This window comes from Chionomys nivalis, chromosome 21 (assembly GCF_950005125.1).
Source record: "Chionomys nivalis chromosome 21, mChiNiv1.1, whole genome shotgun sequence".
NCBI classification, from domain to species: domain Eukaryota; kingdom Metazoa; phylum Chordata; class Mammalia; order Rodentia; family Cricetidae; genus Chionomys; species Chionomys nivalis.
Window position 1 is genome coordinate 34,712,089 of NC_080106.1, and position 23,147 is coordinate 34,735,235.

At 42.5% G+C, this 23,147-nt stretch overlaps 1 protein-coding gene and 1 pseudogene across 1 annotated transcript in view; both read right to left on the reverse strand.

The window, feature by feature from the left end:
* The window catches only part of Fto (FTO alpha-ketoglutarate dependent dioxygenase), a 343,642-nt gene that overhangs the window by 310,389 nt on the left and 10,106 nt on the right, over window positions 1–23,147 (reverse strand). The gene's annotated exons all lie outside the window — the stretch shown is intronic.
* Window positions 1,261–1,406, reverse strand: LOC130864202 (U2 spliceosomal RNA; annotated as a pseudogene).

The following is a 23,147-nucleotide window of genomic DNA, read 5'->3' on the forward strand; positions in this document are numbered from 1 at the left end:
GGAAGAAGAAAGGGAGTGGGGGGAGGAAAGAAGGAAAGAGGAAAAAGAAAAAAAAAGTTTCTTAGCAATCTTCTCAGCAGCCACCTGAGAGTCACCAACTGTATACACAGCTAATGATGCCAAGACAGTTAACTGCTTGCTCTCTCTTGCCAAAGCTATACTCAACACTTCATTTCCCTACTTTAAGAAGCACATTCCACACCTGGGTCTGTCTTTCCTTCTGAGCACCTCTCTTTCTCTTTAACAAAATTTCCAATACTACTCCACTCTACCAGCTAGTCCTCAGATTCTTTTCAGCAATAAAGTCACAAATCCCTGTTGGCCTCGGTTACAGTTTCTAAAAATCCATGGCAAGTCGCTCAGGCTAGTGAAGGTGGCAGCATGGAAATGCATCTCTGGTCCCTCCTAGCCAGGGTTCTCCAGAGGAACAAATAGGGATTGAATGAGAGAGAGAGGGAGGGAGGGAGGGAGGGAGGGAGGGAGGGAGGGAGGGAGGGAGGGAGGGAGGGAGGGAGGGAGGGAGGGAGGGAGGGAGGGAAGATATTTATGAAAAGATTTAATAAATAAATCCAATGGTTATAAAAGTGTAGGGTTCATTATAGTGATTTGGCTGATGGGTCTTCAGTACTTCCATATCAATTTCGAGATTTTGTTTTCTAATGCAAAGAATCACACTGGTATTTCCAATGCAATTATACTGCGTCTACAGATTACAGGGTAATATGGACCGTCCATGAATAATCCTTACAATTCATGAACACAGGGTGTCTTTCCATTTATTTTGTATCTTCTGCCATTTGTTTCATGCTACTTTGCAATTTTCCTGTAGAGATTTTTCACCTCTTTGATTAAATTTATTCGTAGGTAAGGTTTTCTGTGGTTTTTGTATGTCCTTTTTGGTTTTTGCAACATGGTATTTGGACTTGAACCCAGGACCTCAGGGATGCTAGGCAAGTGTGATGCCACAGAGCTATACCCTGGCCAGCATAGCTACTGTGACCAAGACTGTTCTCTAGGTGTCTTTTCTCAGACAGCTTGTCATTTACATCTCAAGGGCTAGTATTTACATAGTTTGAAAATGTCCTCAATTGATTCAAATGTCTTCATTTGAATTTTTAAACGTCTTCAATTTAAAGAACTATTGTGCTTTTCTGTGTGCACAGTATGTAGGATTGTTTAACTGATATGACCTATTGTGGAGTTGGTTTGGTTCCTAGCACTCACATGGCAGCTCACAACCATCTGGAACTCCATCCAGTTCCTAGAGATGCAACTTCTGGTTTCTTTGGATACCAGACATGCATGCGGTGCACAGACATACATGCAGGCACTTATACATGCCGATAAAATTAAAATTAAAAGAACAGATACTACACTTGATCTTGGCCAAAAGGCTCAGAAGCAGCCAATTTGTATAATTGTGTGCTAAATTTAGTATTGTTTTTCTTGTCTGAACTTTTCTTAGTTTTTTTTTTTTTTTTTAAGTTTCTATTCCATACATATAAAACTTTTTCATCCTGGCTCAAGTAAACTACACTTTGCAGCTTTGAAGCCCTGGAGGAAATCTTTAGGTAATTTTATTTACTTGCAATGTTCTTTCTGAGGCTCTGTCTGAAACACCTGGTAGAGAAGGCAAAGCTTTGTCATCTCCCTCTAACTTTACTTCAAGGCAGACAGGCTGAACCACACAATTAATGTGTAAGGAAACCCTGCATTATATCAAACACATCATCCAAACAACACAACTTTTTCCAAGAGTTCTCTGGCAATGGTCTCAGAGCATGTCAGTCAATGTATTTTAACTTAGGGGGGAACTTCCTTCGCTAGGAAGTGGGACTTATCACTCATCCTCCATGCTGTTATCTCAGAGACTAGGGACTCTCCAAGTAACTGTGTGCTTACTTCACTTTTACACAAGTCAGGCAGGCCATGACAATGAGCCTGTTTGTAAATAAGTATAAGTTAAACATAAACCAGACTGCTAGACCTGCGATCTTGGGGTTCCACAATTAGATGGGTCCACACTAAGACATGTGTTCAATCTGCCATACAAAGTCAGAACTCTTGTCTCCCTCGTTCATTCAGTCCTTGCCCTAGTGAGTACTACTTCATCCCTTCTTCCCAACGCAGCTCATCAGGAGTCAAAACTGTCAAACATTTCCACAGGTAAACAGAAATCTGCTGGCTTTTTTTTTATTGTCTGTTGTTATTATAAGGGGTGACAATGTAATCCGCCTCAGGCACCTCTCTCGGTCCATGCCAGGCAGGTTCTTCTTCTTTTATCAGAAAGGAGAGTGGGTCATCGCATGTTAGTACATGCTGACACCACTGCTAATAAAAGCAAGATAAGAAGTAGCTGCCCTAAAGGTGCCTTAAGCACTGGCTTCTGAAAAAGGTGCCTTCAGAGTCGGAGGTGGAAAATGGTGTGGGCCAGCCACACAGGTCTCAGTCAGGGCAGGCAGGAAGCCAGAGTGAGGAACAGAAGGCCAGCAGGGACACCAAGGTCAGAAGATCACGACCCTGTGGTATGAGTTAGCAAGATGAGGTCTGTAAGCAGACAACACTGAAGAAGGACACTGATTCCTCAAATGAGCAGCAGAGGTTTGAACAGGCAATCAATCCATCCTGAATCTAATTCTAAACATTAGGAGAGGCCAAGCGTGGCACTACATGCCTACAATCCCAGCACACAGGAGGCTGAGGCAGGAGGATCACAAGGCCAAGAACAATCTGGGCTACATAGCAAAAATCTTGACTTAAAAACAAAACAAAAAACAAAAAGGTAACAGTAACTTTAAAAATCTGATCAACAGTTTTCAAATGTTAATGTTTCAAATTATTAGTATGAGAGAGATATTAGCCAACATACAAGCAAATGAAACACACACAGGTCCTCAGGGACCACATGAAGCTGCAGGACCTGAGAGAGCCCAGGACAAGGAAGATTACAGAACCACAGAGGAAGATCAGATCACAGAACCACAGGGGAAGATCACAGAACCACAGGGGAAGACGATCACAGAACCACAGGAGAAGATAATCACAGAACACAGCTCACAGACCTCTTGAGAAGACTCCAGTTCTTTTGATCCATTTAGCATTTTTCTTGCTCTCCTCACGCAGGAATGAACCCTCCTCTGGATCATCCATTATATTTCAACCCCAACCACACCCCAGACTCACTCACAGATGATCAAAGAACAAGTTTACAATAAGCCGCCTTGAGAAATACACAAACATTTTCTAAAATGTCATCTGGAAATATGCATGCATCAAGGGCCTTAAAAAATATTACTATCTTTTGCCTAAAGTGTTCTAGGAATTTATCAAATGATTCAATAGTGTTATTTGAGCTAACAAAATTAATGAAACTGCTAATTGGTCAACCATACGTAATTGTCAAATAAATTATTATATCCATATGGGTCTACTGCAGTTTGGCATTAAAATACTTTGAATATAATTAGAAATGCAAAAGAAAACAACAACAACAACAACACATACACACCAAACAAACCACGACAGTACTACATAGAATGATCTGATAATAAGCAGATGGAAAGATGGATGAGCTGCTAAATTTACTTAGCAAACAGGAATACCAACTTTGATCATTGCTTTACCAAAGGTAACTAATTTAAAGTAATTAGTCTATCTGAGACTAATTTGCACCCCCTCAAACACTACCACATCTTGATGTCATTTGTAGGAATATAGTCTACTTCCTAACTTTCTCAATCTTCACCCTCCTCTTCTACCACAATGCGGGGCATCTGACCAAAGGGAGATGAGAACACTGTAGAATGTTCTTCACAACTCCATTATAAAGGGACTCTAGGTGTTCCTATAGAGTCTGTCATAATTAGGGGACAACTCACTGTTTCGTGCAATGCACAATATTGGGAAGTCAACAGATGAATGACAGACTCTTGCCTCCGAGGAGCTCAGAGACTAGACAAGCAAATGCACAAACAGATCCAGTGACAGGAGGGTGAAGAAGTGTCTTTAAACAAGGATGGCAGAGTCAGAGGCTCTCAGACAAAGTGGTATTTGAGAAAACTATTTTCTAGGTGCCACTGAGAAGGTGGGAAGGAGACTGGGGAGAGAAATGTCACACGCAAGCACAGAAGTCTCCTGCAGTGAGCATAGGCTACTGGTTAGAAGCAGTGATGTGAAACCTGCCAGGCAGTTTAAGGCAGGGACTTCAAAATAGTCTTGTTCTTGGTCAAAAGCAAGAACGTCGTTCTGCCCTAGCCAGAGGCTAGGGGACCAGAAGGGATGCCTGGTTTCTCACTCTCTCTCCTCTCCTAAATGACCACCATTACCTGGAAGCCAACTGAAGACGTCTCCAAGGCTGAAAGCAGACACCTGGACACCTTATAGCTGGGCTGATCCACCACCACACCCACCCATGCATCACCCCAGTTTCTGCCATAAGATTAAAAAGCAAAACAAAACAAACAAACGAAAAACCCTAGCCTAGCAGTCCAGTGGCACCCCATTTCTGGGGACCCGTCCCTGCTCCTGGAGCTCTATGCTCTTTCTCCAATAAATCTTTCTAAATTCACCCTCCTCCCAGACACACACACACACACCACCACACCACACACACACACATACAAGCCCCCGCACACACACATGCACACCACACACACACACACACACACACACACATGTTGTCCTGTCCCAGAAGCCACTGGCTGAGGATACTCACTCACTGGAGGTTGTGTGTACCTGTAAGTGTATGGTCACCCTAAGTCTTGAATTGAAGTCCACCTAAGGGAAAGAACCTTTGTCAAAAATCAAAGGCACTCCCTTGCCCTAGTCACCATAAAGTTATGGGGCAGGGAATTTCATTTGTCCAAAACCAAAAAATGATGCCAAAGCCAAACCTGTGAGAAATGGTCACCAGTGAGGGACATGCTGACTTGACATTCAGCTTAGCAGTGGGGAGGACCAAACGTGGGCCTCCACGGAGCTGCGTCCCAACCTCTACTCTACGTTTTTAAGGATGGCAAAGTACTTGGCGGAAGGAAAACCACAGCTCGGAGTCGGAGTCTACGGAAAAGAAATCAGTGTGACCTTATCTGTCACGTGAAGACGTGAGATAAAGATGGAAACCAGCAGGACAAAGGCCAGGACTTGGATGAGAGTGTGGGCAGGAACGTGGCACTCTTTCCTCTGGCACACTCCTCTGATCTTTCCAAGGTCCACTCTGGCCTCAGGTACATCTCTGCTGGGGAGAGCCCCAAAGGTCAGCTCTTCCTTGGCCACCCTCACCAGTCGCCATCTGGTTACCCTTTGCTTCCCTCACTGCACTTAGGACTACAAAAGTATGTGCTAGAGTTCACTTATGGACTTCCTGTCTCCCCTACAGCGCAAAGACAGGTGCTGCTTGTCCAGCTCGTGGCTGCATGCCTACATTTAGACCAGCGTCTGGTATATACAATTCAATAAATACTTGAGGAGTGAGCGAGCGTGTGTGCAAGTGAGTGTGTGAGTGAGAAGTGAGCATGAGTGAGTGAGCAAGAGTGAGTGAGAGAGTGAACATGCAAGTGAGCGAGTGAGTGAGCGTGAGTGAGTGTGCAAGTGAGGTGAGCAAGCAGCAAGCATGTGAGTGAAGATTGAGTGAGCGAATGAGTGAGTGAATGAGGAGTGAGTGAGTGAGCCTGTGAGTGAGCGAGTGAGCATGAGCAAGTGAGTGAGCGAGCGAGCAGGTGAGTGAAGACTGAGTGAGCATGAGCAAGTGAGTGAGCGAGCGAGCAGGTGAACGAGTGAGCATGAGTGAGCAAGCGAGTGAGCGAATGGAGGGGTGTAAGGAGAAAAGGAAGAGGGAAGCAGGCAGGCTGCTCAGACTTGTGGGTTCAATGCTTATCACAACTATGGCACTCTGAGCAAATATCAGTTACATGAGAGAAAGGAAAATGTCAAAATACTAAGATTGTGTCTAGCTCTGAAACCTACTTGCAGGCCAACTCCTGCCTTATGCTATTTAATAATTTTAGTACCTTCTGAGGTCTGACAACACTTCCAATTTTGGTGCTTAGCAAATATCTCCATTTTTGCAGAGAACGTCACTGAGGGTGGGGGCTTACGTGACTTACCCTAGTGACACAGATGAAATGGAAGACTGAAACTCCAGCTTCGTGACTTATGGTGCTCCCATGCCACATTGGCATATGGTATTTGCGCCAGGAGAACAGCCTCAAGCTCTACCTCAGCTTCTCCTTTCAGGACACTTTTTAGTTCAGAGCTTCAATTTTAGGAGAGGCAACAGTGCACTAATGTGGGTTTTCAGTTCGCCCAAGGCCCGTGTGTCAGTTAGAGGCTGTGTTACTGGGAGGTTCTGGAACCTTTGAATATCAGGACCCAGGGAGGTCTTCTGGTCACTATGGGTATGTCCTTGAAAAGGATGCTGGAACCCCAACTCCTCTCTCTCCTTGTGTTTGAACCATCAGGTAAGTAGTTGTGTTCTGCCCTACCAGAAAGTGTTTATTGCTTTGAACAAATGCAGGAGAGCCAATCAATCATAGACCAGAATCCCCAACACTCAAATAAAGCGGGCCTTGTCTCTTTGAATAAGGAGGCTGTCTCAGTCTTTGGGAAATGACAAAGTTAGCACAGACAGCTTCCACCGCAAACTTCCTCTCTTTAAAACTATATTGCATAGGACTGACTTCTGACGGCTTTTTCTGGTGTTTTATGTCAGTGTGTAGGGTGCAGGGGGTCCAGAGCCTTTATATGTGGGTGCTGGGGGTCCAGATTCAGTTCCTCTGCAAGCACATTACTGACTGAGGACATCTCCCCTGTCCTGACCCCTAAAGTTTCTAAGGCATGCTCACAATCAGCTCATTTACTTATGTTTGAACTCCTCCATGATAGAAAAAGTCTTGATCAAATAATATACCAATTATACACCTTCCAACTTCATCATTTATTTTAAGTTTCTATTCATGCTTCCCCATAGTGATCCTCCTCCCCTTTTGCAGCATTCATAAACACCATGATAAACATTTCATCCTGTGAGCTAGCCCAGGAACTTGTGGACTTGCCTTCTATCCTTTACTGCCTAAAGCAGACAACATATGCAAGACAAGAAGGAGCTTAACTGGCAGATGCGTGGATCTAAACTCTGCTACTTGAAACTTAGACCACTTGGGAAAACTGTTTGCTTTCTTCACCACGGCAAGATGCAACCCCTTGGCCTGTTAAAGTTCTCTGAATAAATTTAGCCAAATGAAAAACAAACAGAAAGGGGGGGAAGGAATAGAAAAAAGGGGAAACTTCTATTTCCTGATTGGAGATATATTCAGCCCTCTGATTTTTTTATGCACACTTGAGCGTCCTGTTGACAGCCTTGGAAGTTAAGTACTATGGACTGCTGCACAGAGGTTTCAAACCTTGATGGAAACCAATGGCAGGCTCCTTTTGACAGTCAAATCATGACAAGCACGTTGCAGGCCACTGCCCGTCATTCACCAACATCTCCAACCTGCTCCAGCTGCTTCTCAGCGACTAAGTGAAGGGTCAGAGGTTAAGCTCCAAGAAGCCAGCAATGAAGGGCAACTGTCATGCACCACTGCCTATCGTGGAGCAGCAAGGAGTGGCTGTCTCCTCCGGAACATGCAAAGCGCTCTCATTCTGTCCGGGCAGAGACACATCTGAAGGTCCTAAATGAGACCATTGCCAATTCATGAAGCTCCAAACTGACAGCATGCCATTCAAGCTGTCTCAAATTTGACTTTTTTTCCTATTTCAAATCACAAATGCATGCAAAGTATACAGTTAAGCATGACTCTTCAGCCATGGCTTTAAGCAGGTTTTGCTTTCGACACATACAGAGCCTCAGACACATGTACCTTCTTGGATCACAAAAGATAGAAATAAAACGCAAAATTCTTCTTTAAGGAGTTTCTAATAAAGTATGTAAGTAAAAACGGAACAATTAATTTTAAAAATCTATAAATTTAAAAGAGAATAAGGAGAGGTCTATGAGAGAGTTTGGAGGGGGAAAGGAAAAGGAAGATGATGCAATTGTAATCTCAAAACATGAAAGTAACAAAAAAGACATGAAATTTATATATTCATTGTTTAGAAAACCTCATAGATATCTATGAATGGAAATCTTTAAAGGGACTCATATTATCACATTACTCCAGCACCAGGAAAACTGAGAATACACAGGGCTGTATTTACCAAAACGGTTTAATTTTAAGGACATAATTGTTAAGAGCCTTTTTATACAAATTAGAGTTCACAAAGGTTCAGAGTGCTGCACATGACAAGAGCATAACCTTACACACCTGTAAGTGCATGATGTCACTGTTTGCCATGCAGTGGAGTTACATGATCTCAAGTCAGGTATGTAGTGTTTCACAAGCCATCTGAGTGTCACTAAAGCAACGGGCAAGAATCCAGAATTAAGTTGAATAGATCTGCTTACATTCTTTTCATCAACAATATCACTTATAACCACAAAAAGAGCCCAGTCTAGCCCGTATCGGACAGTCTTTGGTGGTATGGGATCTTAGGTAAAAGCTTTGGTCTACAGATATTGCTCACATTACAGTTAACTCCTTAGCCCTCGCAGCTAGCGCCATCCTTCCTTAGGTCAGCCTGAGGAAAGAAATCATGACCTGTAAGGAACAAGCCAGTGCACCCTATTATTAAAACCCATACTGACTGCCCTATTTTCTAACAACAAAAGCATAGCGAGTTTCTTGGTGAGCTGCAGACAGCCTAGCGTAATTGATGTGGAAGTAATGTATGACCATGTACCAACTTTTACTCAGGAAGAAAAACAAATTATAAACCCACAGTATTACGTGCAGTTTTGATAAATAAAAATATCCCAAGCCACAAGCACACATTCAAATACTATATTCATGGCTACTTTAAAAAAATGTTATTCAGAAAAAAGCTACTCAGCCAGCATGGGGACACCTATCTGTGACCCCAGAACTCAGAAGGCAGCAGTAGGTGAACCTTCGTAAGTTAGTCTACATAACAAGTTCTGGGCTAGCCAAAGCTACATGATGAGGGAAATAAGTGAACGTTCTGTAATATAGAGACTTGATAAAGAGGCCAAGATGAAATGAATTGTTTTCCCAGAAGAAGTTTGAAGTAGAAAACTCCTTACCAAACATTCAAGCATGCATATACACAAACATAAAAACTGAATCAGAGCTGTCTTCCCCAAATCTTTATATTCTAGACCCGGGTAGGGAACTCTCATGTTTAATATAAACTAATATAAGACAAACAAAAGAAAATATTCCTGTGGACTCCATAGTCAACTAATGGCACTCATATTCCTGCGGAATATCCTACACATGAAATTTTAAAATTCATGATAAGTGGGTCTCAGACACTTAAAAAGCAACAAAAATAGGCTGGTAATTTAAGAGCGAGAAGATTCCTGAGCAGACCCTAAGGAAAACTTTCATAGATAAATTCAATGTTCAAACTTTTACACTGTCAGTAAGGTCTGGAAGTAGCAGGTGCAGAATTAAACCATTCCCAGCCCCAGATCCCAAAGCTAGGAGAAATTCCTTGCTTGGGCTTTTAGCTCTTTAACTTTATATAAAGGAGTCCCCAGTCCACGGATAACATACAAGGGAGAAACTGACCAGACCTAAGACCATGGTCATGAAATCCGAGTTGTGTTTCTCATATCATACTGAGGAGAGGGGTTGCAATGGGAAAAGCAAAGCCAGAGCAGAGCTGGGTCTCATAAAGCCAAGCACAACAGCTGGTCATTACATTCAGGAGGAAGGATGAGTCTCGACATCTGGTCTCTCTAACCAATGACAAAGTAGATACTCAAAAATGTCTGGGGAATGAATCAGCATGTGGTTTTTCCAACCTTCAGTATCAAGCATTCAACAGAGATAATGGAATGGATCAGAATGTCACTGCCTCCTCAGACATTTGATTCATATCCTCGAATGATCCCAGACAGCTGCTAGTTTCCCTTTCCACATCCCCTCCATCATCCCCTCCCCCTTTCCACATCTCAATGTCAATTTCACTATCTGGGAAGTGGTTTTTATCTGAATATCTGATTCATTAAGAGTAAAATAAGAAAAGTCAGTGGACTCAGCAGCATTCAGAAGTAGGCAAATCTATTACTCCAGTCACTCTTGTGCTCCAGAGATGGGGAAGAATGCAGGAACAAATGAGATGAGGAAGAAAATGTGGCCTCAATCCCACACCCCGGTATTGGTTTCCGGGATACAAGAGTGCCATCAGAACTGGACCAAGTTATTCTCCATCCTCTTCCAATGTGCTTTTTTGTTAGATCCTCTGTAGCACGGTGGCAAAGCTGTATCATTGTTTGGGGACTTCTGTGTATCGCTACAGTTTAATTCTGCATGTTGGTACGGAGAGGAAAGCTACCGGAGGATGCTACTCTTGTCCATGTCAGAACCAGAAGGTAGGATGCTTCTTCACAGGAGTGCCTAAGTGCTTTGTGATGATTGGTCAGAAGCAGGAGCTAGCCTGAACAGGTGCCCTCTCTCCTCCTTTCATCTGAACAAAGCCAGACATTCTCATTTTACCATATTCACTGTACATGGCCCTGTTCAGTGCAAGGAGTACTTGCTGCCTCCAGGTCATGAAATAATAGTAAAAACTTGATAATCATTCATTGATTTAGTTTTCAGCATACTATATCATTTGAATCCAATGGGAGCATAAAGAGCTATTTGTGAGGTCAACCCCGGTACAGACAGATGCTGACATGCTATTGATGGCAAGGTGGAAAGAAATTGCTAAATACAGCAGATCAATACCTCGTTTCACTGTTACAGCCTTCTGCAGACATAAAATATATATCTTTACAGCTACAAAAATAATAATAATGAAAGTGGGAGATAAATGCTTCCCTCAAGGTAAACTATTTGATTAGCTAAGGGCAAAGGTGACAGCAGCAGTTACACTAAAGTAACTTTATAGTCTTAAATAAAAATAGGAAGAAGAACCGCAGATGAAATGGCAAAATGAATCGGGACACTCAGTGGTTTAGATATAACTCTTAGAAAGCAGTGCTAGATAAAGGGCCTCCAAAATCGAAGGTCTCCCTCTAGCTTCTAGACACTTTCCTGAGGTCTACTACGCTCTTATATGACTTTATACACAATACTTTTCTAATTCAGTATTCTTTTTTTTTTTTTTTTTGTATTCTTTTAAACACCGCCTGGCCCATTAGTTCCAGCCTCTTATTGGCTAACTCTCACATCTCGATTAACCCAGTATTCTTATTGTTGATGGAGAACACATTGGGAACTACAGCTAAATGAACATTCTTTGAAGTAAAGCCCCCACCCCAAAACCTCAACTGCTAACCTATGTGTGTGTCTATTTGAAAGAAAACTGTTGAAAGTCAATCATTTTTCAAGACATATAAACGTATTTGTGACATGGCCAGGAGACCTCACTATCTTCCTATGGGAAAGGCGATTGCACCTAAAAATCTAATAGGTACTGGGCTAGGGAGATGGCTCAGTCAGTAAAGTGCCGGCACCCAAACATAAGGATTGCCCATCTGCAATCCCAGACCTGGGGGCAGAGAGGGGAGGACGCCTAAGGTCTGCCAACCTTTTCAGTCTGATAAAATGGTGCACTTTAGGTTCCACATAACACCCTGTCTCAAATATAAATATAATAAAGGTAACGATCAATTGAGGAAATGCCTAATGTCAATCTCTATCCCGTGTGTGCATGCACATATGTGTGCTTACACACACATACAAACACACACACGAAATAATTTGCCTAAATGGCAAGATATAGGGTATCTACCATACATAGGAAGTGTAAATACATACTTACTGCTGGCAGAATACATTGTGATGGAAAGGAGGGAGGGAAGGAGAAAGGGAGGGAGGGAGAAAGAGAGGGAGGAAGAAAGGGAGGGAGGGAGGGAGGAAGGGAGGGAGGGAGGGAAGAAAACAGAGAAACAGAAAAATCCTGAAAAACTTCATGAGCAAGGAGATATTTAGGAAAAGTCCTCAAGGATTTGTGGGTCTAAAACAACATCATCAAGTTCACTTCTGCTTCTCAGATGAAACTCTTTTGGTAAAGATAAAACTCTAAACTCTGAGCTTAAAAACAACCTAGGAGAATTCACCATAAGTAGTATCTTTTTTTTCTTTTTCTGTTTTTGTTTTTTTAAGATAGGGTTTCTTTGTGCAACAGTCCTGGCTGTCCTGGAACTGACTTTGTAGACCAGGCTGGTCTGGAACTCATGAAGATCCATTTGTCTCTGCTTCCCAAGTGTTGGGATTAAAAGCATGGGCCACCACTGCCCGGCTATCGCATATCTTTAAAAGTCAGTCTGAAGAGTAAGTATCACTGCTTTCAAAAGATTATAGCTACTACATTAGCTTAACCTGAATAACCCAAGGGAAGAACTATTTATCTTGTATCACAGTGTCGGAGGTAACAATACACAGTTCTTGGCTAAATGGGTTCTGGAACCCTGATGAGGCAGGAGTGTGTAGCAGAGGCTAGTCACCCCATTACAGACAAGAAGCAAAGAAAACAGACAGAGGCCCTAGATAAGATACAGTCCATAAGAACACATCCTCAGTCATGTTTTTTTCTGAAGTTTCTACAACATTCCAAAGTAGCACTGTCAGCTAAGACCAAGTCCCCCATATATTAGCCTTTAGGTAGACACTTCATATCCCAACCATAACACCTACCCTACTTTTCCCACTGCAATGAATGATTACTGGGGAAAGAGGATACTGTGTAGACACACACACGCACGCACACACACACACACACCACCCAAAGTCACAGTGATAAAATGTCAGTGGATATTAAAATCCTCCTATGGACAATATTCTAAAAGAGAATGCTAAATATTTTTTCCACTGTAGAAATACTGCATTTGGGAGTTGTTCAGCAATTTTTAAACAACGTACTTACCTAAAATGAGCTTTACTTAGAGGACACTCAATTTTCCAAAGCCATAGGAAATCTCAAGTAAAGGATACCAGATAATTACCATTCCTCCACTCCATAGACCAGGCTGGCCTTGAACTCACAGATCCACCTGCCTTTGACTCACGAGTGTTGCTGGGGTTAAAGGCGTGTACCACCACCGCATTTTAACACACTGGATATTGTGGGTTTGAGCCTCAGCAAAAAAAAAAAAAAAAAACTAAGAGAAACAAAACCATTATGGTAGTGAGTGATAACTAGGGAGTGGCAGCAGTGGTACATACATGCCTGCTGCCCGTGGATGTCAGAAGGCATTAGATGGCCGGGAACTGGAGATACAGATGGTTGTGAATCCCATGTGAGCGCTGTAAACTGAACCCAGGTCCTCTGTAAAAGCAGCAAGTTTTGTTAATCCCCTAGCCATGTCTCCAGCCCTGCAAGCTGTTTTAAAAGAGAAGACTTAAACACAGAATGTTCTCATCTTAAAAGCTATGAAAAGTCGAGTGTGGGTTTTCTCTAAATTATAAGACAACAGACAATCCTAAACAGGAGAATATGTCCAATGTCATAGCAAAGAAAATTTTCTTTTACGCATATGGTGTTTGCGTGCATGTGTGTTTGTGCACCACATGCATGCGTGGAGCCCGTGGAAGCCAGAAAAGGGTGCCAAATCCAATGAAAGGGTGCCAAACCCATTGGATCTGAAGTTACAGACAGATGTGAGCTGCCACATGGGTGCTGGGAATTGAGCCCAGGTCCTCTAGGAGAGGAGCCAGTGCTCTTCACCGTTGAGGCATTTCTCAAGCCCCTCCTGTCAATACATTTGAAAACCTTCATTTTGTAAAAAAAAAATATAGTAATCAAAGTATGTTCATGTGTGACTACAGAGCCAAGCGGCAAAGCACTGACTAAAGACGTGCCAGGCCCTGGATTCAACCAGCACACAGTGAAGACAACTTAAAGAGGTGACAACTACAGAAGATGGAGACATTACCACGAAGAACCTTCCCCAACATTCCATAAAAAAGGTGAAGCTAATCTAAACTTCTAAGAACAAAATGTGTAATGCATTACAAACGGCTCCAGGGCAGAGGAGGGAAGCATTGCCATTTATCTCATATTAGCATAATACGGTATCAAAATTAAATGAACAAAGTTCAAAAGGGACTGTTCCTCACTATTGTCGGAATACTGGCTGCTAAGTTATCCCACCAGCAAAAAGTGCTCTATGGGGCTTCACGAAGAGTGTGCTGAGCAGTGGCTGCACTGTGCATGCCAAACAGTCACACTCACAGATAATCATACAGGGAGGAGTGCCCTCAGCTTCTAAACTAATGACCACACAGACCTATTTGACTGTTCTAACTGAAATTGCATAGCGCTGAATTCAGCAGTGTGTTAATGGACGAAGCAGGATTTATCAACTGCATCACCACTAGAAGCTCTATTAAAAACTTAGTCCAGCTGGGTGATGGTGGCGCACGCCTTTAATCCCAGCACTCGGGAGGCAGAGGCAGGCGGATCTCTGTGAGTTCGAGACCAGACTGGTCTACAAGAGCTAGTTCCAGGACAGGCTCCAAAGCCACAGAGAAACCCTGTCTCGAAAAACCAAAAAAAAAAAAAAAAACCTTAGTCCACCCATAAAAACGAAGACATTATCAAAAGCTGAGAAGTGGTGGCACCTTTAATCCCAGCACTCGGGAGGCAGAGGCAGGTGGATCTCTGTGAGTTCGAGGCCAGCCTGGTCTACAAGAGCAAGTTCCAGGACAGGCTCCAAAGCTACAGAGAAACCCTGTCTCGAAAAGAAAGAATGAACCAGAGTGCTATTAAAAATAATAATAATAATAAAAATGAAGACATTATTATGTGAAAAAATATCAAAACTTACACAAAAACAAGATTTCAATCTTTCAAAAAAAGGATCAAAGATTACTGCCAACTGCTACTATCATACTTCATATTGGAACTCAAATCGTAGCCACTAGTGGCACGACTGTCCACTGCTGGTGCCATCACTGACGGTTCTAAAGCTGGAGGAAGGAGGGAAACATTGTCAAAAGGAGAAAGACAAAAGCATATCCACAATAGACATTATCTACCTACCATATACCTTAAAAAACAGAAAATCAACCAAAAATTTTAGAACAATAAGAATGCAGTCTGTCCTGGAGTCAAGGCCATCTTTTATATCAGTCAAAGGATATAACTTTAAAATAATCCATTCCACAGTAGAAAGTAAAAGAAAAAACCCACAATAACCAAAAATGCAAATAACCAAGAATAAACCCCAAAGACAATAGTACAGTAACTCAAATTACAGAACTTTAAAAATTATCAAATTAAACACATTTAGATGGATAGTACTGCTGAATGAAGGAAACTATAATAGCTCATTTCTTTACTAATTTATAAACAATGTAACAGCAACTAAACTGCCAACGATTTATGGGACACATGGGGAATCTTGAAAAAAATATTTTTTTTCTTTTAGCTTATCAGGGGGAAAAAACAGTTGCCAAATATACAAGGAAAGATCCCAGGAAAATCTGAAAACAGGGTAAGTATGTGTCTTTATACTTCCACACAGTGAAAGGAACCACAAAGTTATAGCAATTAAAGGAGTGTGTCCATAATAACAAAGCAAAGCAAAATAAAAAGCTCAGGTGAACATTTAGAGACTCAAATGAACGTGGAAAAGGGGTCAGGCAGAGGTGAGAACTATTGGCCCACTTGAGAGAGGCCTACATAACTAACAAATGACAAGTTCCTAAAAACCAGAAAGAAAAGACAAAAGCACCACGGCAAATGAACTAAGACTACAGGAGCCATCAAAGCTCAAAGAACTGTCTGCCCAATAAACAGGCCCCAAAGAAGACCTTCAAGGACAACGGCTAAGAAAATACAAGTTCTCTCCATTAACAGCAGCGGCTACTTCCCCGTAGCTGGCTGGGATTTTCACTTTAGGACAGTTCCCAGAGTTTGAAAGAAACTACCAAAGAACATTTTCTTGTATGATTTTTTAAATAAGAAACTGGCGTCTTCTCCCTGGCAGCAAGCAGATGCCCTGAACCAAAGCTCTGGACAAATGCTGTCTCACACAGGTCACTTTCTTTCCATTTGCCCTAGGGAAAAAGCCACAGACGTGCAGGGATTTATGTGTAAGAATGTTCACTAAATGATGAACTACAACAGAAGAAAAAAATGCACATGAAGAAATAACTTATCGCTGTAATGATACAAAAAATATTCACAATATATTGAATACTGGTGAGAAAAATACAGTACAAAATATATACCATATAATTCCAACTTTTGTTTAAAATGTATTTTCATAATTGTAGCTCACAAAAACATTCTGAGTTTTTGAAATATATAAAAATTTAAATTACACATATATTTTAAATGAAAGGATTATAGCATGTTTATTGTACATAATAAACACCATAATAATAATGTGAACAAAACAGAAACAGTAACAGTGGTCATCTCTAAAGAACTACAGAGAAATCTTATTCTAAAAACTATAAAAGCAATTTTTCTGTTTCTCTAAAACATTGCTGCAACCAGAAAAAAAAAAAAAAGAAAACTATTTTAAGCAGTGAATGTTTCATCATCTTCTGCCATGCATAGTATGGTTATAACATTTACAAATCCAACTTTCATATTCACATGTAAAAACTAAGTCCATTCCAGGCAGACCTAAGGCAGGGGCAGCCCTTCGCTATCCTGAATGCTCTACATAAGTCACATCCCTAGATGTTCGCCACTACTGCCAGCGCCATCTCCGAGGTCATGAGTGAAGGGGATGTGACTTGCCCACCAGCATTCAGCTAGCAAGTATCAAGGAAGTGACACAGCAAAGCAGCCTGGACCCCAGATCTGTGCTCTCAACTCTCACAGCCTCTCCAGGTAAGGTACCCTCTGAAACAGCAGGACTGACTTACAACGCAAACGCCAGGGCAGTAGCAGTAAATTAAGGACGCTTCTTTTAAGGCAGTGTCCTAGTGAAATGCTATACATATCCAAAAATGTGGTCACTGATCAAAACATTTTTGGAAATCCTTTTTTTTTAATTGTCCCCAGAACGCAATAAACAGTCTTCTCTGAAAATTATTCCAAACAGCTAGAAGTCATTCTTAATCAAGGCTTAGGATGATTATACAAACAGCAGCTTTCTGCTCTCTGACACAGCAGCAACCCTGTGCGGCTGATTTGCACCAGTCTGCGCTCACTCCCCAGAATACACTCACGGCGGTTCCGCTGTTTACTATGTGAGCTGCTGTCACTGTTTGCCCGCACACGCACTTAGCTTCTACTGCACTGAGGTCATCAACGGCAAAGATTACACTGCATTGGTTCTCCAGCCCCTAACACACGTATGTCCTGGCTCCCAAAGAGGACTAATTATATCTGAAAGTACTCTACTGAAAAAGCCACGCAAATGCTTTGAGTAATGACACCACAGTAAAGAAAAATATTGCCAAGAGACTATCTAGTCTATGAACAAATATGCATAGAGGGCATGTGGAAAAGATTATAATAAAAACGGAAATTTGATGGAGAGTTTCCAAGTCTCTAAATATTAAGGAAGATAGAACTCGGTTTTTAACAGATCTTGGAATTTCGAGCCCCAGTCCTTTCTTAGACGTCACAGGTGCAGAGGCGCCGTGGCGAAGAAGCCTCACGGTCTAAGAAGCCATCTCCTGAACCAAGGCTGCAGAAATAGCCATAAACCTTCTCAGACAACAATGCAAAAACCACATCTGCTAAGCAGAAGACACCCGGATGCAGCCGGCCTATGGGTCCAATCGACAGAGCACAACCCGGTGCCTGAAATATAAATCAAAGCACCTGCCGCCCCTGGTACTTATTGACATGCGCTACCTGCAAGTTCTAATGTGTGCAAGATGGCTGTTTTTATTTACAGCACAAACCACAGGCTGAATGTAAAACAAGATGCTTAATAAATCCAGAGGACCATAAAACACAGCATAACTCAGATGGCAAGGCAGACACTCACTCCTTAATTAAGTGGGTGATGTTCTGCTTAAAACAAAAAGACAACCCAGGGCTACAGCTCAGATTAAGCACTCAGTGTTGCGAGGGCAGCACCAGCCATTTTCAAGGCGAAGGCTTTAAATCATGAAAAATAAACCATCTAATAGTCCATATTCAATAGTAAGTAGACAGTCAGGACGCAGGCTGATTGGGATTAACACGTCTTCAGCTATAACAAGTAATTTTACAGAGGATTAGTATCTTGATGGTCTGATCAATATGAAGCACCGCTGCTATTACAGATGAGGAGAAATTGCCCCTCTGGTAATAAAGTGTGCGTGTCTCTGCTCTCCTTCATTTGCTCCGTCCATTACTGTAATGGCTCCAGCATTAGCAGCTGGGACAATTTAAGCAGCAGGGGTCTGCTGCATTTAAAAGCTGGAATAGTGGCCCTCTCCCAATCCTCCTGTCTGCTTATGCGGTCCCTCTGCCTGGCTGGGCCTGCCACAGGAGGATGATGTTTTATGGGAACAAGGACTACTATTTCTCAATTATTGTCTCATTAATAGTGCTACCAGCCAATAATGTGACTCAAACAAAAACTGCTTGCAGTATATTACCTGCTGATTTGCCCCCCCCCCAAAAAAAAGGCACACTATTTACCCAAATACCAAGGTTGACGTGACAACAGGCTAGTGTACTGAGAAACTAAAATGTTTGCATTTGTTGGTCCAGTGCTCAGCTCATATTCTCAGGCAAATAAAAAATTAAAATGTTCATGCTGACAGGGGGAAAATTCATCAGCAGAATTTTCCATCTCTGTTTTCAGAAAATAGTGAATCGACAGACTGCTGTACACGGAAAGAAAATCCTCATTAGCACAGCCGTGGGCCTTGAATCACAGGCAGTTCATCTCAGTGAGTCGAGGTGGCAGCATCAGCCCATTTTGTATTAGTACTGGAGAAACATGGGCCCCGGAGGCTCTCCTTGAGTGATCCAGTCACTAAGTGATGGTGCCATAGGGCAGACTTAGGGCTGGTGCGGAAATCAGAGCTCTGAAGCTTCTGATCACAGCTCTGAACACACTGACTAGCTACCAGCGCATCTCCTCGGACCAGATGCAACCTGATAAGGCGCTTCAAAACAAGCTCCTACTTGATTTCCACCAGCCACTAAGTCTCAACTGCCCTTTATCCGCAGGGCAATTCTTCAGCAAAATGGAAGGCACGGTCTCTTTACAAGCAGATCAGTTCCAACACAACACAGCAAACAAATGCACAGTGTAGCACCAGGCGAGGCCTTGGGCAGGAATTTTCCTGCAGGACCAGTAGTCAACCTGGTCCCCTCAGAGACTAGAATGGGAATTAGAGGGGGCGAGCAGGGGAAGAGGACAAGGGGGCTTCTATCTGAGAGCACTGAGAGCAGGGGTCTGCTGCACAGTACTGTGCACAGCCACATCCAAACTACGATACGACGTGCTTAAAATGTGCTCCGAGGACAGATCTCATGGTAAGGGTTTGTAACACCATTTAAAGCACAACGCTTTTCTAAAGTTCTGCATAGAAACCTACAGCTCCAACTCGAGACTTACCTTTCAAACCCAGAGCAGCCTTACAAAACATGCCGAGAACAAGTGTTTGGAAACATGTCCCGATCGACAAAAATCTTAACTCCTGAATGTGTCCTGACCCAGCCCAATTCCTCCTGATTCCTCCTGCCTTACACCATGAAATCAACCAGTGAGGCACATTTGTACAATAACACAAACCCAGGCTGATATATAAGATTAGATGAATGAACTCAGCAGAGTTCTGAACTCAGCTGTTCTCAACAGCGCCCTTCCTCCCCAAGGCTCCAGAAGTGCCATCTCACGATGAGGTCTTCTAGAAACCAGAAAGGCACATGTCCAAAATAACCCTATCAAGAAATCTACCCCGTGAACCCATTAATACCAGTACTCAGGGGGGTTGAAGCAGAATTAACACAAGTTCTAGGCCAGTCTGGGCTACGCGGTAAACTTGAGGTCCGTCAGGACTACCTAGTGCGGCACTGTTTCAAAACAAAGAAAGGAAGGGAGGAAAGGAAAGGAGGGTAGGAAGAAAGAAAAAAAATCTACCCTTAAAAAAAAAAAGCTAACAGAATACATTAAATACACAAGGCTAACTAGCAGTTTAAAATTGAAGGAAAACCCTGGAAACTACTGCTGACCACTGCCAGTGCACATGTTCAATGGATGAATCCTGATTCTCAGAATTAATTGCCATACCATTAGTGTGTGACTAATTTTAATCCCTAAGTACCTAATCATTTTCCATTATTTCTTTCAAATTCTACTCCCATCTCTATCAGGAAGTCTCATGGCCAATACAAGTGGCACTCTTGAGAATTCATTTAATAAATATTTATGGGACATTTGCTATGTGTCTGGCAAAATGTTAAATGCTGAGAATAACATGGAAAATGGAAAAATTTAAAAAAAAAAAAAGAAAGAAAGAGCAGACCTGAATTTCTTCAACCATTCTTCTAAATGCCCAAAGTTGGATCGCTAATGTTAGAGCAGGACAGACGGAGGCAACACGGAAACACAAGAGGGGACAGGCATCTCCAGAAGCAGAATTGTCCTTTCGATCAGAACAACTAAGGGCCACAGCCTCTTTGAGGAACTGGAGAGCGTGTGCTGTGGCACCAGGGGCTGCAGGTTTTGTAGGGCTTGAGAAGGAAGGGGCACATCAGGGTGGGAGACCAGTGGATAATTTTCTGGCCTTGGTTCTGCCTCTGCAGTTTAGGATGGGAACTGTCTGTATTGGCAATTATTCCTGAACTTGGCAGGGGTCCGGGGGGGGGGGTGCTTCTATGCAAGCGTTTGCTAGATTGAGATATTTTTAGCCTTTAAATAAACTCTGACAAAACAAATGTACTCAGTAGCCGGGAAAGCGGTGCTAGAAATATTCATTGTTATTGGTCACGTGATATCATATACCACACACTGGAGGCTCCCTGCCACACAGTCTTCCCTCAGCAGACACTGCTAATGTCTCTCTCCTACATGGAAGATGCGCACCGTTAGAAAAAGGATTCCCCAGGGGCTGGAGAGATGGCTCAGCAGTTAAGAGCATTGTGTGCTCTTCCAAAGGACCCGAGTCTGATTCCCAGCAACCACATGGTGGCTCACAACCATCTGTAATGGGGTCTGGTGCCCTCTTCTAGCCTGCAGGCATATATGCAAACAGAATATTGTATCCATAATAAATAAATATTTTTTTTAAAAAAGAAAAAGGATTCCCCACAAAAGGTGTTTTCGGGTAAGCACTATAATAGTTGTTCAAAGTTCCCAATACTTGGATGAAAGGGGAGACAGTGAATTTCATCTTGAAAATCAACATTACAATGTAAAGCAGGACTGAGAAAACGGAGAGCAACAATAACTACCACTCAATGGGTCTGCACATTAAACATCCGGGGAGGGGTTTAACGTGATCTGGAAACTAGAATCAAATAATGAAGGCATCAAAACACAACCAGCAAAGAAGGCAGTCTGACTGCAAAACCATGAAAAAATATAGAAGGATTTGGGAGAAAGAAAATAAAAAAAAAAAAAGAAGGCACAGCAGAATCTTTCAGAGGAGGTTTTAAGAACCTGAGACTGTAAATTATCTGCACTGAATTTTCATCCCTATTTCCAAAGCTGCACCCCTAAAACCATGGGCTCTTCGAAGTACTGAGTGTCTTTGGTAGCCTCATGAGCTGATTGGCTGGCCATGTGGCAGCCAAGAAGCAAGGTTGGAGCTTAGAAAATCATACCCTGACGCAGGGTGTTTCGGCTTGCTAAGTTCTTTGAACTAAGAGATATGGGAAGGCTTTGGAACCTCCTGTACAGAAACAAGTTAAAAGGAGGGATGCTCTCTTATCTAGGACGAGGCAGTGCAACTTGAGGTTCTTTTCCCAAACAACCATAAAGCCTAAAAATATTACTGTAACTTCCCAACCTTTCTAAGAGAAGGCCACGACATGGAAGCCCCTCATTTCAGGAGTGCCCTGTCCCAGGCTTGGGAGGAAGAATTACACGGGAGTCTAGAACACACCAGGCAGGGCCCCGTGAGTTTCCCATTCAGCTTTTCCATAAGATCCAGTTTCATCCAGCCCTATGTCTACCCAAGTAGCCATTCTTCACCAAAAACTTCCTGAAACTTTGGGTCTTCTTTCTCAGGGCTCCCGTGTCAGGTCAATAAATTGGACATGTTTTTTCTTTAGCTTGAACTGCAGTCATGGAATTCAGAGTGGGTCTCTACCCCTCATTTAATCTCTTCAAATGCCCTCACAGACACCAATGTATGTCCAGTCTCCTTGGCGAACCTAAGTCCAAACAAGTTGTAGTGAATATTAAACATCACAAACTTGTTCCGGGATCTTCTCAATAACTGAACACGTGGTGGTTACTGGAGTTTGGCACAGCTGGAGAAGGCAAAAAAGAAATCTTTGTACCTCTTCCCGGACACCTGGCCCGAAGCATCTCATCCATTAGGCATGGCTGTACCCTTCACAATATCCTTTATAAATGTCCTAGCTTGCTTCTGCTGCTATGGAAAAACATCACAACAAAAGCAACAGAGGGCAGGGATATTTCATCTTCCAGGTTATTGTCCCCCATGAAGGGATGCCAACATAGGAACCAATGGTGGCAAACAAGCCATGGATGAGCACGGGTGACTGGCTTGCTTTCCCTAAGGTATTCCTTATAGTCCAGGCACACTCAACAAGGATGGCGCTGCCTCCAGTGCCCAGGCCCTCCAACATGAGTTAGCAATTAAGAAAAAGTCCCATAGACAGGCCCGCAGGCCAATCCCTCGGTTGTGGTTCCCACTTCTTGTGTTTCAAGCTGACACTGAACTAACTATGTCAGTAATAAATCCCCTCATCTGCGCAAGTCACTCAAGTCTCCCAATATCCGAGGACCACAAAGAAGCCACTAGAACAATCCTTTTCACGTGACGATTACTTTTTAACTATACCTTTAGAGTATTTTTAACTTCACTTTTTGAAAATGTGTTTTTCCCCTTCATACATTCTTCCAGTTTTCTTTTTTGTTTGTTTATTTGATATTTGGCTAATAATGGATATTATTGAGCAAGCTTTTTTCCTTAATTTTCACTTTATAGGCAATCTTTCTCCCTTGGTTTTTACTTGGTCTTTTTTCCTTT